Source organism: Copidosoma floridanum, unplaced genomic scaffold (assembly GCF_036245765.1).
Source record: "Copidosoma floridanum isolate Cflo_tuat_1 unplaced genomic scaffold, Cflo_Japanese_pri ptg000032l, whole genome shotgun sequence".
NCBI classification, from domain to species: Eukaryota; Metazoa; Arthropoda; class Insecta; order Hymenoptera; family Encyrtidae; genus Copidosoma; species Copidosoma floridanum.
The window spans coordinates 2,001,558-2,009,062 of record NW_028321909.1 but is presented as its reverse complement, the minus strand read 5'-3'; positions in this window follow the sequence as shown (position 1 = coordinate 2,009,062).

Below are 7,505 nucleotides of genomic sequence, written 5' to 3'. Positions count from 1 at the left end.
TTACATTTTGAGAGCGTAATTTAATGCCAAGTAATCCGAAGCGCTCGCTTATCCGCGCTTGTATTTATTGATTAAGTCTTTAATATTTTGAGAGTCTGATTTAAAGTAATTTGGAGTGCTTATTGTTCGCTTTTATTATTTATTGTAAACAGGTCTAATATTATATTATAACTGTATAATGCTTTTCAATTTTCATTGTCACAATTATTTTTTTTATTATAATATTAATAATAAGTAAATTTATTTAATATATAAAAGCGTGGACCTCTTTGTACAGAAATATATGTGCGGACCAAGCGTATTGGATTATTGGAGTTAGCTTTTATACATGCAAGCTTTCCTATAATTAATGATTCATCATGAAATAAATATCTTAATGTATTTAAATACAAAATATGAAAGAAAAAAAAAAAAAAAAAAAAAAAAAAATAGTGACTTCGAGGGTCTCGAACTCACAACCTTCGGGTCCAAAACAAAGAGCTTATCCGTTTGAGCTAATACACTATTCAACCGTGTACAACAAAAACTTAGATATGTTTATATTATGTACCCAAGCTTAACCTTTACTGATGTATGTTGTTGTTAATTAAATTTTATTCTAAATTTGGCATAAATTGTACTCACTTAGATGTTCCATTTTTCCTCAATTTATGAAAAAGAGCTTGTAAGTGTGCAGAGTCGTTATAATTATACAGGTTCAGCCTTCTCTATAGTATGGTGAGATTTCCTTTATTTTGATTAATTTTTATATTCACCGATATCGAATTGAATGCCTATCTACGCACTATACATATGACATTTTACGTGACATGCGGAATAATAAATGTAGGTATGTCATCCCATTGAATCCGTGGAGATTACTGGCTTGGAATTTTGTTTTAGTTAATTAAACAAAAAGTGCAGGCAAGCAAGCGCTTTGGGTCATTGGGGATTACCTGCTTGGGGAGCACTCTGCTTATAAGGCTGCTAAATTTAATATTATAATAAAAATTGTCTTATTACATATCTGATAGTGGATTTGTATTACCCACAGGAGCACGTAAAAATTGCTTTAGATTCAAGATTCAAATCACGATTGAATGGTGGTTGAATCGCAATAGAATTTCATTTGAATACTTTTTGAATCTTTTTTGAATCGCAAGTGAAACTTTTTTAAAGGCAAATGGTTTTTAAACGAACATGTCTAAAATTTTTTTTTTTAGCTCAGAAGTATCTTGCTGTATAATATTGATAAAGTGCAGGCAAGCAAGCGCTTTGGGTCATTAGGGATTACCTGCTTGGGTTTTTTTTTTATGTAGGGAATAAACAAAATTGTTTACAAGTAAGCACATTGGGTCATTGGAGATTAGTTGCATGGGATTCAAGCGATTATAGGTAGAATATTATTTAAATACCATAACTGTATTGGTTGAACCGCAATTAAGTGTCATTTAAATATCTTTTAAATTTTTTTAACTGGACTGATTAATTATTTTACTTTAATTCGATGCAAGTATCTGTCACGGAAGATGTAAGAATGTAGGGGTTCTAAGTCAACAAAAAATTATAGTAAAATAGAGAAAATTATTAAAAAACAGTTTTAATGCCAAAATGCTTGTCTCCGATGAAATACCCATGAAAGAAACGGTAGATAATTTGTATGTAACTCTAATTGTAATGCCATAATATTTTTATAATTGTGTAAATGTATTGAAATAATGTAAAGTATTGAATGTCTTGCTCTGCTAAAATAGAATCTACAAGATTTGATTTATTTCCTACCACCGCTGTAGAACATACAATATTTATATTTTCAACATTACAGATATCTTGGACCGAGTATATTTTTTTAAATGAAAAACAATAAGTTTTAAGCGATGTATGCTTACTCTCTGCAAGGCATAGATTATAAAGGAAAATGTTGCTGATATTTTCTGTCATTCAAAAGATCATCTGCTGGATTTGTATGTCAAAGCTTATTACAAGCAGAGTAATATCCACATCCTTTATCAGCTGTACTTGGTATATTATGCACATCATCCATGAAAAAATAATCATTTACTTTATTCCAAAAAAATAATTGTTGTTTTTTTTAGTGATTGCACTATCACCAGAAGAATAAGTGAGTACTATAGCATAGCAGCTGATAGTTGACTGTACTACATAAAAATAACGTCTTTCCTTATTATTACACTCATGCCCTATATATATTTAATATTCTAAACAACTACAACTAAATATTTATAGAGCTTGTCCAGTTACAATAAATATAAATAATGTTTATAGCCTCCAAAATATATTTGTAACACAAGGTAAACAAAGCACAATGAGTGAGATATGACAATTGAATGTTGATTGCGTGATTAAATCAATTGCAAACTTCAGTGATATCGAAAGAGGCAAATAGATAGTTATAGAATGATTGAGTAGTAAAAACAAGCATTTTGATTTTTTCGCATTTTTCAGCAAGTTCTATATCACTGATTTTAAATAAAATCAGATGAAAAGACCAGAAAAGTAAAGTTGCTTTTTCGTTATTTTATATTCACTATAATGTATACTATCTCTTTTGTTGTCTTCATTAAAAAAAACAACAAAACTCAGTGTCGAGTATCGGAGCGGGAGTGTGTTTCTATGTTAAGTAAATAAGACTGACTTTGTATTTAACACTCTTAAACGTATTTATTGAATAGAAACACCAAATTAATAATTTTGATACAAACACTTTACTTTTCTGAGGTAAGGATTCGGAACAATCGAAATGAGAAGTAATAGGAGTAATCGAGTTATAAAGAACGGCAGTAAATTGATCGTTAAAGTGCGCGTGTAAAACTTTGAAAAGAGGTGTATGTGTGTGCTCATGCAAAGGTGCGTGTATCTTGCTCAACGACCGAGTACGAACTGGCTATTACCAGAGACTCTGGCTATGACATCGCGCAGCTGTACATCTAAAGAGCAAGCCGCTGCTTACTTTACACAGCTATTGACTAACTAAAGAGACGCGGCGCACTGCGATTTGTTGTCTTGAAACTCGGCGTACTAGTGACTGATTGGTAGATTTAATCAAGCGCGTAAACTTAAATCTTAGGACCTCAATATTGAACATTCCCCCTCCCTTGCTTCGACGAGAGGAGAAGGAAGATTGATAATCTAACTACAAATCCTCATTCATCCGTAAAATCCGCAAAAATGCTGAGAAAGTTGAGTTATTAACTTCCAACGCTGCAAACATGAAATTTTAACATCATTTTAACATGAAATTTTAACATGAAGAAGTAACATTGCTAGCTACTAATTCACTATCGAGATTTGACTGATGAGAAGCTACAATAGGTAATTTACTACTAACTTTGCTAAGTTGAGGTTTAATTGATAAATTCTCACAAGCCTCTTAATGTTATGATTTGAGAATTTAGGAACTGCCTTAATTGAGTTAGAGTAAGAGGTTGGGACTCACTACCGAGAAACTATTGCCAATCTTTATTTGTAGAAGCATCAAACCTACTAACTACTAGAGCAATATAAAGATCGCTACTTCCTAAGTCACGGCCCATAGCTTGAAGTGAATCCATAGGATTCAACATTTCTTTATAAATCCGTTTAAGCTCGGTACCCGACTCAGATTTCATAGCCTTACAATTCATAATACTAAACAAATAGCTATTAACTATACGACGATGACTATCATAATATTCGATGAGAGTTTGCCAAGCTGTAGAGTATTAATCTTCTGCTAAACGAATGGATTTGATTAAGTCTAAGGCCTCACCACCTAAATGAGTACGTAATTGATGGAATTTAATAATATTATCGATGTAAGGGATGGAGATCGGGAATCAATCAAGAATAGAGAAGTCAAAAGTCATTTTTATTAATACACTCGGATTTATTGTTTTTTTTTGAAAATATAAAACTCAGAGCCAGGAGCCCCTACCTACCGTCTACTTCAATGTCCCTAAAGTTACTGCCCTGTCCCTCCTTCGTTCGCATCGCCGCGCCCGCCAAGGTTCCCCTTCTCCTCCCGTTCATTTAGCCCTACTCGCTCTCTTGCTTAGCAGACTCGCATAGGTATTGGTAACTCCTGGCTTTCAGGTATACATTTTTGTTCTACCAACACGTATTAGTGCATACGAATACTCTTTAGATAAGCAGCTGTGTCCACGCGCGTTAGGACGATCGTTGGTTTTTATATTCGAACTTTATAGCCTCCAGTGATAATTCCCTTTCGCCTGGCGGCGTGGTTTTCCCTATGAAAGACCCACCCGGTATACAAACCCCATCAACAGCCACTTAGGCTTGGGGTATCATGAGTTCAAAGTGGCGTGACAGCAAGCGAGGTCAATTACCTCTCGCCCTGATAACCGGAAACTATCACCGTGCCCTTTTTACTGATAACGCGCGTATGATCAGCTACTTATTTACATTTTTATTATATTCGCTAGCTTGCCCTTTTATTTTATGTTGACACATCAGGTTGGGATCTCGTACACAGGAATCAAGCACCTGTCGATCGTCCCTTTTCAATCTTCGCGCTCACACATTATTTAACATCCCCTGGTCGGGCTCATTTCCCCTACTGTTTGGGTCGACTGATCGCGAGACTTTCGTTCCATTCTCAACAATCGATGTCTTCCTTCCGATGCACTAAAGACCTAAAGGTATCCCGAAAATTCTCTCAATCAGAATATTTACCAGTAAACTTAGGAAGTTTGATTCTTGAGAGGTAAGAATTACTAATGGGCGGAACTACCAAAGTGGGATTTGGGTTCGGAGCGGGTGGGGGGTTTTCAGAAGGGAGACATCTAATGTACTCGGCAAAAACTCCCTTTACTGAATAGTACGCGTCCTCAGTCATATCAAAAAGTTCGCTAATAAAATATAAATGCTTATAATCTCAATCAGTAAGTGAAAGAATGTCTTGATGATTTTTACGAAGTCTTTCTAAATAATCTTCCAAAGCCTGTACCATAGCTTCTGCTCTACCACGAGACATATTTTCACTACCTGATTTCTTAAAGTTTTCAAAGCAATTGCTGATCCTTTTGTGCAATTTAGTCTGTGCGGTATAAAGATCCTTCATATTCGTAAACGGCACACTAATTTTCGAACGAGAAACTTAAAAACTTAAGCGTAAACTTAAATCTTAGGACCTCAATATTGAACACTCAGCATTACTACAACGGATGATGGTGGAGGGGTCGATTGCTGAACGGAGTACACTGGCCTAAGTGACTGGACTGGATCATCACCAGGAAAATAACCCTCCCCCCCTGGCACCAGGTTCAGTTTGATGAAAAGAGCATGATGTCGTTTGTTTCACCAAGTGACCAAGATCCCAAGTCTGGCACTACCACAAGGAAATGATTCATATCATTTGCCAGCAGGTCAAGTGTGCTGCACACAAAGCAGGTTATATCCTTAGCGATTACACTGGTATCAGGAAAACGAATACTCTCGCCCTAGCCCCTGCGCGTCGGCTCTTTTGAACAGAGCAGCTCAACCCGAGTGACTGCACCGTTATCATCAAGACGAATCTTTCAGGTCTCAGGACGCAATTCGTAAATTTTAACCATCATAGCCCGATCAGCGATTCACCATCTGCAGTTTAAATCGCGTCGGCTGCTGCTGGGCTTGTCAAATTATGCGTGTATATATGAGATACCATCTATATATCTCATCTGTGTATATATATAATACAATAAATATATGTACATAAGTAGCCAAATGACCGAACACACCTTCTCACTTGGAGGGAACTGGACAGGGTACCCCCACCCCCCCCACTCCGCTACAATGGCCTTAGGTGAAACGACGGATTTAGGTGAACTACCATGGTCCCGTGATACCTGGCACTTTCGACACTTTCGTGCCTCACCGGGTAACGAGCCCACCCGAACAATGCCATCTGTTGGACGAAGATCGCCACCAACAACTTCGTGCTCTACGCCCGGACCAGGTCGTAACAATGACAATATTTAGCCAGCAAACACAAAGAAATCTTTAAGATGTCTACAAGACGTCTTGCTGAAATGAAAGATTTCTTTAAGAATTTCCAAAAGAAAACCTGAAGACATCTTGTAGATTTCTAATGTCCATCTTAAAGTCTTATTTAGGAAATCTTAAAAGATGTCTTTACGATATCTTTCAGAAAATTCTCAAAGAAGGCTTTCAGGTATCTTTCGAGAGGCGTATGCAAATAGTAAATGGAGCAATAAAAGACCAAGGCCGAATTAAACTCAAGCTTATTATCTTTTATAACTTTGATACTTTATGTTTCACAAACTGTACTTGAAATACTGACAACATAATAAAGTTATAAGATTTAATAAGCTTGAATTTAATTAGACCTCCGTCTTTTTGCTACTTGTTTAATTAAATTTAACACTAATTTTTATTTTTCAAAAAATATTGTAAAAAATGAAATACATAAGAAGTATACATTTGAATTTCCAATTTCCAAATTACAAAAAAAAATCTACGGTATAATAATTCAATACTTAGCTATAAAAAATACTATCGTTATTCTTTAAGGACAAAATTATTTACGAAATCAAATTTTTCTGTCACTAGATTTGTATCCAAATTTCAGTTCGCTCCGAAACTTTCTTCTCCATGATATTATTTGTTATTTCTGATCATTTCTAAAAAATATATATTAACAATTTATTAAAGGAACTACTTAGTAGTTTTTTTAGAATGTCTGCAATTTAAATTGCTTACTGTTAATTATTTTTGGGAAGTTGAAAGAGTCGATGAACAATTTGTTTTGTTTATGTATTTTCCAAGTCTATTGGCTTACTATAGTGGATCAGTAATAGTTTTTTTCGTTATATTTGTCACTTCTTCTGGCATGTCACGACCTAAACATACATTGATGTTAATTCTAACAGATATTAAAATAAAATTGAAAAAACAAAATTTCATAGCTTGTTCACTTACAAAACAGACTCACCAAAAAAATCCATTCATTGATAACCATGCTGAACATAACCTATCGAACTTAGATTAATGTACTTTGGACACATGGTAGCTTAATAAAAACAAAAAGTGTTACAAATTGATAAATAGTTCAATACTCTTACTTTGGTTGATGTTAGAAAATATTTCTCCACTGGGTACCGATACGGATTGACGTTAAAATGAATTGATAACAAATGCTGCAGATACTATTTTATGACATCTCTTTTATAATATGCATACATGTATTACGTTATATATGTGGATTCAAATTTCTTGTTCAAGAAATTTGCAAGATTTCTTTATAAACGATGACTTTAGTAGGTTGCCATAAGAAATCTTTTAGATGACATTACGAAATTTCTTATAGAATTCTTGTACAAGACATTTAAAAAAATGTCTTGCTAAACGATGACGTTAAGAAGTTTTCATAAGCAATCTTTCAGATGACTTTACGAAATTTCTTAAAGAAATCTTGTAAAAGACATCTTAAAAAAAGTCTTTTTAAACGATGACTTCAGGAAGTTGCTATAAAAAATCTTTTAGATGACTTTACAGAGTTTCTTATA